The sequence below is a fragment of the Maniola hyperantus genome, chromosome 26 (genome assembly GCF_902806685.2).
Source record: "Maniola hyperantus chromosome 26, iAphHyp1.2, whole genome shotgun sequence".
Lineage (NCBI taxonomy): Eukaryota > Metazoa > Arthropoda > Insecta > Lepidoptera > Nymphalidae > Maniola > Maniola hyperantus.
Window position 1 is genome coordinate 5,920,159 of NC_048561.1, and position 11,708 is coordinate 5,931,866.

General features: G+C 36.1%; 1 protein-coding gene across 1 annotated transcript in view; it reads right to left on the bottom strand.

Moving 5' to 3' along the window:
- The window catches only part of Blos3 (Biogenesis of lysosome-related organelles complex 1, subunit 3), a 114,019-nt gene that overhangs the window by 7,217 nt on the left and 95,094 nt on the right, over positions 1-11,708 (bottom strand). The window lies entirely within an intron of this gene.

The following is an 11,708-nucleotide window of genomic DNA, read 5'->3' on the forward strand; positions in this document are numbered from 1 at the left end:
AAATAAGTAATAGGCTAGTTGACCCTTTTTTAAAGTAGGTCTTAAATGGTTAATATTCGTCCTATTAGATCAAAAAAATTAACACTTTATTTTTTTGCGCCCTAAAAACCGTTTTACTTTAATTTAAAAATATATTTTTCTTAGACAGGTGAAAACACTGTCGGCCATGTTTGGCCGATAGATTATCTGTGCTCTGACGTCATGCATTTGTAAACAACAGCACAACCTCCCAAAGTTTAATAAACATGACTTCTATACTAGTTTACATGAAAAATATAGTAATTATCGTTATTGTATCATCCGAGAATGTAAAAAAAGTAGATAATTTAAAGTCCTGACAAACTTTTACGGACTTTAAATTTTATGTATATGGATACTACGTTAGTCCACGCGTGACATAGGGATGACATTTCTTTGTTTACATATTTAATGACGTCACATCATGGCTGACAGCGTTTTCTGCGTTTCAAATAAAAATAAAAATTGTATTTTTTTAAATTGGATTTATATATCCATCCTGCGTTTTTAATAATTGTTATTGATATATTTCGTTGTCTTAAGCAAAATACTATAATAAATAATCATTTATTGGACGAAATTAGATATGAGTCAAGTAGCCCATTCTAAAGTATCAAATTAGGTTATTCCAGGTTAGGTTATCTAATTTTCCAGTCTCATCTTTCGTTGGCCAGACTAGTAAAATATGAAAAAAAAATATATATAACATTAATAAAATCTTAAAGTGCAGTGCGACAAGGCTATCCTTTCACTTGAATGACATTGACAGAGGGGCGCTGTTGGGGAACAAAGGCTTAGAATATTCAAACAAGAACAAAGGGAACACTTGATGGCAACGTTAGTTCCGATTTTCGCCACGTGCCAAGATAGCCTTGTGGCACTGTAACCAATTTTATGGTCCACTATACATAAATCTTTTGAATGTTTTGTTGAGATTATTATTTTTAAATATTTATTTTTTTGCAATTTTACCACGAAATTTTGAAAATATCACAGATGCAGAACAGCCTGGCGCAAGGCATGTTTTTGGCGGGAGGTCGCGGCGGGTACGGGGGTGCGGCGCTGCAGGGCCCCCTGGCTTATCTGGAGAAAACTGCCACCAATATAGGTAGGATTTACTAACGGCCGATTTTTCAGTTGCCAAGGTTTTGAAAGTGTGTAGTCGACAGTTAATCAGTTTTCTCCTTTGTATGACGTGTTTGTTTGTGTGTTCGCAGACATGGTGGGTCTGGGCGACGGACGCAGGTGACGCGGCCGCGGGAGGGGCAGGGGCCGGGGCCGCGGCAGAGGCCGAGGTGAGTGACGTCATAGCCACGCTTGTGTGTTCGCAGACATGGTGGGTCTGGGCGACGGACGCAGGTGACGCGGCCGCGGGAGGCCTATGTCCAGCTGTGGGCGCAAATTGGCTTATTGATTGATTGAACTTATAAAGGTGGTAGTACTGTAGGTAGTCTCCTAAACTTGCTAATGCTCTGTGTGTCTGTCTGTCAGGTCGTGGCGCATCCCCTGAGTATGGCGGCAGCATGACGCCGCCGTAGCCACCCTCCCGGCGCGCCGCGCTCTGTCTCTCTCACACACCACCACACTTTACCCACAATCTTAACACACACTCTCTGATTTTGTTCCTAAAGCTCTGTTCAAACTGAGGCGAATAACGCGCGGGACGCGATTAGAGCAATTCGCTCGCTCGCTTAGCCTCTCAAACTGATGCGACTTCCCGCGTGCCATTTTTGGTTCTTCAATGGACAAACATCACGTCTCTTGATTTCGAAGATGAAGTTTTACTGTTGTTAGCAGTAGCAGAAGAAGAATCATAAGATTCGAGGTAAGTAATATACATTTTCTTTTACTTTTTAGGGTCCCGTACCTCAAAAGGAAAAACGGAACCCTTATAGGAATTAGGATCACTTTGTTGTCTGTCTGTCGGTCTGTCAAGAAATCTACAGGGGTACTTCCTGTTGACCTAGAATCATGAAATTAGGCAGGTAGGTAGATCTAATAGCTGACATTTGGGGAAAAATCTGTAAACCGTGAATTTAGGGTTAGATCACACACAAAAAATTAAATTGTGGTCATGAACTAATAATTAGTATTTTCAACTTTCGAAGTGAGCGACTATATCAAGTGGGGTATCATATGAAAGGTCTTCACCTGTTCATTCTAAAACAGATTTTTATTTATTTTTATGCATCATCGTTTTTGAATTATCGTGCAAAATGTCGAAAAAATACGACTGTAGTACGGAACCCTCATTGCGCGAGCCTGACTCGCACTTGGCCGGTTTTTTGTAAAAATAGTTACATATTGAACGGCATTGCGAGATCTAAAAATCCCGCCGGGCGTCCCGCTTTAGTTTCGCTTCAACTTGAGCGACTAGTCGCGTCAATTTGAACACGTCCATACAAGTTAGCTGACACAATCGGCGCGAGCGACTTCCGTCCCGCGTCCCGCGCGTTCTTCGCCTCAGTTTGAACAGAGCTTTATTAAAGCGGTCGCATCCTTACTAATATTATAAATGCGAAAGTGTGTCTGTCTGTCTCTCTGCTAGCTTTTCACGGCCCAACCGTTTGACCGATTTTGATGAAATTTGGTACAGAGTTAGCTTATACCTCGGGGAAGGATATTTTATTACCTTTTTATTACTTTTTTTTTTAGGTTTTTTTTTTTTTTTAACTTTAGTAAATATATAGTTGTAAATTTAAATATGGACTAGAACTGGTCTGAAATAAAAGATTATTTATTTATTTATTTATTTTATTTATTTATCCCAAAAAATCAAAGAGTTCCCACGGGATTTTTAAAAATCTAAATCCACGCGGACGAAGTCGCGGGCATCATCTGGTTATAAATAATTGTTCTTTTACAGTTCTTACAGTTCACGAAGGCGAGTGAACTTTACTTGTGGTAACGTCGTTTACTTGTTCATTGCGTAAGTGTGCGTGCATGTCGGACCAATCAGTCGCGAGCAAGAGCTGTCAAACGCACACATTCAGTGTACCTTACGTATACCGATACGACTTAAACACAAGCATGAGCCACTCGCCTTCGTGAAATGCAAAACTATACCACTCTCACACTTTGTCTCATGTTTTCAAACTTTGATTTAATTATTATATCACCGATATAAATACAATAACTAATGTATCTACAGATTCTGTGAATACGAAAAAATAAGATATTTTTAGTACCTAAATAAATAATTAATTAAAAATGTAAGTTCTCGTAAAAGAATATAAATTGAAAATCAAGCCGATTCTCTTATACACAGTTTCTAAACTAAACTAAATTAACAATGTCTAAATCTAGTGCTATCCTTTTCCGCAAGCAACATTATGAAAGGGATAGCAATAGATTTAGACGTGCCATTTTAGTTTAGTTTAGAGATTGTGTACAACAGAATTAGCCACTATAATATGTATATTTAAAACATAACTATAGTACGCGACAGGTCGAGATGGCAATCGGGGTGGGGACGCCGCATATCAACTGCGCTAACCGGTGCGGGAAAGCGCGGGAACCGTGCGGGTTGCCGCCTCACACCCGATTGCCATCTCGACCTGTCGCGTACTATAGTTACCTATCCTAGTCACTAGTAGAAAGAGTTGCATTTCCTGTAAACCATTCGAGTAAGTATAATATACTAGTTAAAGTAAGGCTGAGATCTATAGAGCCTCCCTGACGCAGTGGTAAGCGCTGTGGTCTTATTAGTGGGAGGTCCCGGGTTCGATTCCTGGCAGGGATTTGGAATTTTATAATTTCTAAATTTCTGGTCTGGTGGGAGGCCTCGGCCGTGGCTAGTTACCACCCTACCGGCAAAGCCGTGCCGCCAAGCGATTTAGCGTTCCGTTACGATGCCGTGTAGAAACCAAAGGTTTAATAAAAACTGCCATACTCCTCCCAGATTAGCCCGCTCCCATCTTAGACTGCATCGTCACTTACCATCAGGTGAGATTGCAGTCAAGGGCTAACTTGTATCTGAATAAAAAAAAAAGAGCGCACTCTGTCTTTGCTCTTAAAACGGGAAAGAGCTAATATATCTCACATAAATCTGTCTCCTTTTAACTCAATCTTAAGTCTGAGCAAAGCCAAAGTGCGCTCTATAGATCTCAGCCTTAGTGTTCAGTTACATGATTGGTCACCGTAAATATTGTCGTTATTGTGAGAATATCGTAGAAAGGAGTTGGTTCCACAATTAGCATTAATCACATTGCCCCGTTTAACCATTTTGCTCGCACTATACCAACATTACATATTATTGTAAAATAGTAAATAAATACGAAATATATTCATTAATCACTAATCATAATAATATAATTAATCATCTTAGAATGTAAACCATAAGTAGTTATTAAATATTTAGTAAATAGGTAGGTATATAGTAGAAAAATTAGCGTTGAATATATTCCAAAATAAAGTTAATGCAATATTAGATACAAATTGAGTTTTATTTCGTACTTATCTAACAATTTTACCCATGACGAACCGGAAAAACCGGCCAATTGCGTGGCGGGCCACGCGTGTAGGGTTCCGTAGTCACAATCTTGACTCTAATAAAAATTAGCACTTTAAAACATCATATTTTACAAACGGATATCTAGAAATCGCAAAATGATGTTCCCACACCCACAGTATTTTTTTGTGATGTAACCACAAATTCACGGTCTTCGGATGTTTCCCCAAATGTCAGCTATAAGATCTATACCTACCTGCCAAATTTCATGATTCTAGGTCAACGGGAAGTACCTACCCTATAGGTTTTTTGACAGACACGACGGTCAGAATTCGATAACATAAGTTTCGTTTGTGATTGGTTGAAGACTCTAGGGTTCCGTAGCCAAATGGCAAAAAACGGAACCCTTATAGATTCGTCATGTCTGTCTGTCTGTCCGTATGTCACAGCCACTTTTCTCCGAAACTGTAAGAGCTATACTGTTGAAACTTGGTAAGTAGATGTATTCTTACACAAAAATAGAAAAAAAAAACAATAAATTTTGGGGTTCCCCAAACTCAAATATTTTTTTTCATCTAACCCATATGTGTAGGGTAGCTTGGCCGGTTTTTTTTTCTTTGTCATTTGTATATGATTACGTAACATACTAATTTCTCTAAGTGGATAGAAAATCATCATGATCAACCCATCGCCGGCTCACTACAGAGGACGGGTCTCCACTCAGAGTGAAAAGGGTTTTCGGCCATAGCTTGGCCATGTGCAGATTGGTAGACTTCACACACCTTTGAGAACATTATGGAGAACTCTCAGGCATGCAGGTTTCCTCACGATATTTTCCTTCACCATTAAAACGTCATATTTAATTTCTTAAAACGCACATACCTCCGAAAAGTTAGAGGTGCGTGCCCGGGATCGAACCCCCGACCTTCCAAATAGGACGTCGTCGTAGGCCACTAGGTTATACAACTATTCTATTATCCCGTTTGAACGTAACGTGCAGACGAACTTAGTTAATTTAATTTTAGGATTAAGCTAGTTAATTTGGAAAAAATCCATTAAAGCAAGTGATATTAAAAACTCCGAAAAGTTAGAGGTGGGTGCCCGGGATCGAACCCCTGACCTCCGATTAGAAGGCGGACGTCCTAACCACTAGTATATAACAGCTTTCAGGATAGAGTATAGTCTAAATATATAAAAGGAAAAGGTGACTGACTGACTGATCTATCAACGCACAAGTCAAACTACTGGACGGATCGGGCTGAAATTTGGCATGCAGATAGCTATTATCACGTAGGCAGCCGCTAAGAAAGGATTTTTGAACATTCAACCCCTAAGGGCGTGAAATAGTAGAGCCTCAATAGCTCAACCGGTATAGGAGTGGACTGAAAACCGAAAGGTCGACGGTTCAAACCCCGCCCGTTGCACTATTGTCGTACCTACTCCTAGCACAAGCCTGACGCTTAGTTGGAGAGGAAAGGGGAATATTAGTCATTTAACATGGCTAATATTCTTTAAAAAAAAAAAGAAAAAAAAAGGGTTTGAAATTTGTGTAGTCCACGCGGACGAAGTCGCGAGCATAAGCTAGTAAAAAAATAAAACCACATAGTATATGCTAACGGGTTTTAATTATTATCATAAAGTAAAACAGCATACACGATTATTCTTACAATTAAAATACACGATTCAGTATCAAACCACATTTAACAACAACATAAATGCTCCGCTAAGTACGTTAGGCTGTGTACACACAGAGCGGGCTGGGATTACACTGTTACAGTACTAAAGTTCTTGCAGTTCACGAAGGCGAGTGGACTTTACTTGTGGTAACGTCGTTTACATACAAAATCACACAAGTACTTAAAAAATCACAATATCTAAAACTAAGTAGGTAATTTCATTTATATTTTTTAATCAATAAATTTTGTAACAATGTTTAAAATAATAGTTAATTAATATATTCATTCGGAGGAAAAATACGGAGAGAGCTGATGGATGAGGATTTCGGAGACGGGTGCTCCAGCAAATGTCATTCGAAACGTCATCCAATTGACAGTGAGCTGAAAAAAAATTCAAAATGGCGAAAAAAAGATGGCCGCCATACAAATTTCGTCGGTGTCCATCTTGGAGAGTATAAAAGATGGAAGAGTGGTCTCTTAGCAAAATATGATCATTATGATGGATAGAAAAAAAAAATCAAAATGGCGGAATTTATTTTTTCATAGAAAATGTATGACTTTTTTTAAATTGTTCAAAATGGCGATTATAAATCTCGAGAGCTGCTTTAGCAGCTCGAGCAGCGAGCAAAATACTAGTTTTATTTATATTTTTTAATCATTGAATTTTGTAACAATGTTTAAAATAATAGTTAATCTTAATATTCTAATTGCCATAAATCATAATAGTAAATAAATAAATAAATAAATAAAACGTTTATTTTTCAATCATCTAGATTACACACATACATTGATTTGATCTTGAACAAATTTGCGTGCTTGTTGACATATACAGTATATAGTAACCCAACTGTAATTCTTGTGACAAATTGTATAAAACCATATGATCGAATTGGAATAAAGGCTTTATTTATTTATTTTTTAACGTCGTCTACACGGGCATTGCGTAAGTGTGCGTGCATGTCGCACCAATCAGTCGCGAGCAAGCGCTGTCACACGCACACATTTAGTGTACCTTACGTATACGACTTAAACACAAGCATGAGCCACTCGCCCTCGTGAAATGCAAAAACTATACCACTTTTATGAGTAACGCTGATGTATAAGTACGCGCCAATTAAATAGTCGTTCTAGAAATTAACCGCAAGACGCGTCGTAATAGCATTTTTTAAGCATCAGTGGGGGCGCGCGACGTGAGGGAGCGGAGCACACCATGTGTTTGCCATCTGCATTAGTGTGAGTGCTACACCCGTACACAGTATGCGAGCGCGTGGAACAATACCTGCGAGAGCTTGCACTCGCATGATTATGAGCGTGATAGCACGGGTATCTGTTGTTTTTGTGTTTAAAATCCAATCTTAAATCTTAAGTATGTTCATAATAATTTAATCACCATGCAAAATCCGTACAGCCCGTTCTAAATGTTCACTAAAATAATTACAAGCGGTGAAACGCGGCGTTTAAAAAAACGCTACATGCACATTGGCGATTTAGTTTTTCTTCCCCTTTGTAATTTTACATGGTTTTACACAAACATTTTATCAGTATGTTAAAAACTAAACCCAAATGTATTCATTTTACTTTATTTTTACAACCCCTATTAAATTATTTAAAAAAAACTTCTAGTCCAAACACTTTGTCAAGTAATAAAAGATATTGACAGTTTTCTATGTTTGTTTGTAAGTTTTTTATGAGATCAGGATTGGTATCATTAGAAAGGTTTTAAAAATGACCGAATTCCAAATGGACTAGATATTTAACTCATAGTCAAATTAAAACTTTTTAAAATTTCTGAATTTATTCTTACAAATAATTTTACTAAATAATTTTAAATACATATCAAAAATTGCGTGACCGGCAGGAATCGAACCTGCATCTTCTGGGTTCGCGCCCGATGCCTTGACCAATTTCGTCACTGGCAGTAAGCGAGACCGTGGCCGAATGGTCAAGGCATCGGGCGCGAACCCAGAAGATGCCTGCATCTTCGATTCCTGCCGGTCACGCAATTTTTGATATGTATTTAAAATTATTTAGTAATTTCCTTAAAGTGTAGGTAAACTCTAAAAAATTATAAAAAAATATTCTTAAAAATTTTTTTGGTTCGATTTAGTTACCAAAATTAAAAAAAAATCTAAATCGTCAAAGTGCCAACTACTCTATAAAGAAACAGATCTATGTATATCACATTCTATTTAAGTTAACATATTAAAATTATTACTATCGTAAAATAATAATAAAAAAATCGTATGGATTTCCATTCACATTTGACTCGCATAATTTCGTTGGATAAAAAAATAAGCGATAAAATAAAATAAATAAGTGAAAAAAATTATTAAAAAAACATTTTTTACGTTTTTTTTACATTAGTATTATTGTCGATGTACTTTTTTAGCGACTATTTTTAAATATTTAAATAGGTACGTAGGCCATTTTGTTTTATTCGAAAATAAATAATTAATAAATAAAAAATATGCCACAAAAAGTAAAAAAAAAAAAAATCGTGGGTGTGAGCACAAAAATAAAAAAATATCTTCCCAAAGGCTGATATTTCCATGCTTTTTCGATCGCCAAATTTCAACCTACCAATTAGACACATTAACATAGAAATTTGACATTTTGACAGTTGTCCATTACGAAAACTGTCAAAATGTCAAGATTATTTCCGATTTAACATTATTCGGCGAAATGAAAATCGGCCCAAATCATAATAAGTATAATACGTTAAAATTTAACTCCTCACGCGGCATTTTAACTTTTTGTGTCAAATTACATGTCAAAAGTACGATTTTAGTCCTTATTTTAAAGATAAACCGTACTTGTGACATGATAGTTGACCCATAGAGTTCAAATGGCGCGTGAGGAGTTATTTTGTACGGACTATACTTATTAAATTGTCATTGTTATTGTGATAGACTTAAAACATTAAGATTTATAAATTAAAATAAAATTAGGTACTTTATAAATTAAAATAAAATTAGGTACACTTTTCATACAGGAATATTCAAACATATTAAACTATTTGATCTCAAACATACATCGAAAATATTTAAGTGGAAATAACTTAAGGTGAACGCACATCACAGCACGCGCCGCAAGTAACGCATATTTAACCGACTGTTTTTATTTATTTTTATTCAAATACAAATTAGCCCTTGACCCTGACATCTCACCTGGACCCTGGTGGTAAGTGATGATGCAATCTAAGATGGATGGGCTAACCTGGAAGGGGTATGGCAGTTTTTATTAAATCCATACCCCTTTGCTTTCTGCATGGCATCGTATCGGAACGCTAAATACGAAATTTTATTGAAATCGGTTATATATCAATCTAATAAAACTTGGTTTTCTCCTAATGGTAGTGTAAAAAATGCGTATTTGTGGAAAACTTCGCGATTTTTTTGTATCGAGCCAATATGTGCCAATCGTTTTTTGGCTCTCGTAATTCACTAAAGAATAAGTATTTTTATAATATATAATAATTTTTATAATATAAAAAAAAAAAAAAAACAAATTTGTAGTTTTTAAGGCCAAAACTTGATTCTTTGAACATCCGAAATGTGTCTCAACACAGTTTTTCGGACGCATTTCGTTTTTAATAAATAACGATGTCCACCTGGCCGAATTTCGGCCAAAACAGCCAATCTCAAAGGTGACTGGACAATTAAGCAGGCGGTCCACTGCTCTTGCGGCGCATGTAATGTGCGTTCAACTTATAGATTAATTTACTATAGTGTTAAGTATAATTTAAGTTAATCATAGTAGAGGTATAAATACGTAGATAATTTTTGGCTTGGGGTTTTTTTTAATACTTATTAAATTGTTTTGGCGTGATAATAGACATCCGAAATGTATTTTAATTAATTCTTTATTTTTATTCAAAAACAACATCAAAAAAGTTTTAGGGTCGGATTATAATATCTTGATTTAAAAAAGTGTTAGGGTTGGACCACATGAGCGACTTTTTTATCGCGCTACATAATATGTATATTCGTTAGAGATAACATAGATGTTAACCTATGACCTTAGTAAAATTCTAATCTTAAATATAAAAAAAGGAAAAGGTGACTGACTGACTGATCTATCAACACAGCTCAAACTACTGGACGGATCGGGCTGAAAATTGGCATGATGATAGAGAGCTATTATGACGTAGGCACCCGCTAAGAAAGGATTTTTGAAAATTCAACCCCTAAGAGGGTGAAATAGGGGTTTGAAATTGTGTAGTCCACGCGGACGAAGTCGCGAGCATAAGCTAGTGTTCTATAAATCATTTTTGGTTGTGAAATGCAACTAAAAAAATATTTATCGATACGTATGATTTTTTTAACTTTTGTTTTTTTAAAGAATTTTTAAGCATTCTGAGCTAAATGTTACTATCACGCCAAAACAAATGTATTTATGTTCTAATATTATGTGCAATCTATATAATGTCTATAAAAACAGTGCGTCTCTGTCTAATTCCTTGTATGTTTCTTAAACTAGATAGAGATATCTATATTATTATGAACTTTTGATTGCATATTTGTTTACTTTTTTTTTATTGCGTTTTGTTTTATTTTTATAGGATTGTAATAAACAGCAATAGTGTGGTCTTGACTGGAGCGCGCTTGCCTAGAAGTTAACTATTCACTCTTGCCTTGAAGGTATTGTATATGAACCACCAACAAAGTGGTACCACCAACAAACCAAAAACCAAGTGGTAGATGCATCCGACTATTCGTAAGTACTTGTAAAAGTTTATTCGAATAAAAAAGATTTATTTTTATTTTAACAGAATCATACAAAAAAACCGACCAAGTGCGAGTCAGGCTCACGCAACGAGGATTCGTACTACAGTCGTATTTTTTCGACATTTTGCACGATAATTCAAAAACTATGATGCATAAAAATAAATAAAAATCTGTTTTAGAATGTACAGGTGAAGACCTTTCATATGATACCCCACTTGATATAGTCACTCACTTCGAAAGTTGAAAATACTAATTATTAGTTCATGACCACAATTTAATTTTTTTTGTGTGATCTAACCCTAAATTCACGGTTTTTGCAGATTTTTCCCCAAATGCCAACGGGAAGTACCTTGTAGGTTTCTTGACAGACAGACAGACAGACAGACAACAAAGTGATCCTATAAGGGTTCCGTTTTTCTTTTGAGGTACGGAACCCTAAAAATTATACGAGTAGTTAGATTGGACGTCGAAATGTCGATTGGATGTTGAACCAAGCAAATATACAATCAAAAATTAAACTTTTTTATTGGCACCGATTCCGTTGTCTTTCTCTAAACTAAATTTAGAGTATCTGCATCCTTTTTATTTTAACAATGCTAAAAAGGGACAGAAAATTTACTTTTAAAGACTCTAAATATTAGTGCACGCTACAAATCTAAACCGTAGGCTCGCGACTGTGCGCTAAAATCACGGGTTTTACCATCTAAAAATTAAATTTAAAACTGTCAAACTGCGTTTGTTCTTTTCATATTACATTAGTAAGAAGAGGATGCGAATACTCTAAAATTTGGTTCTGCTCAGAATCAGTACCATTATAATTCTAAGGTTATGACGGAT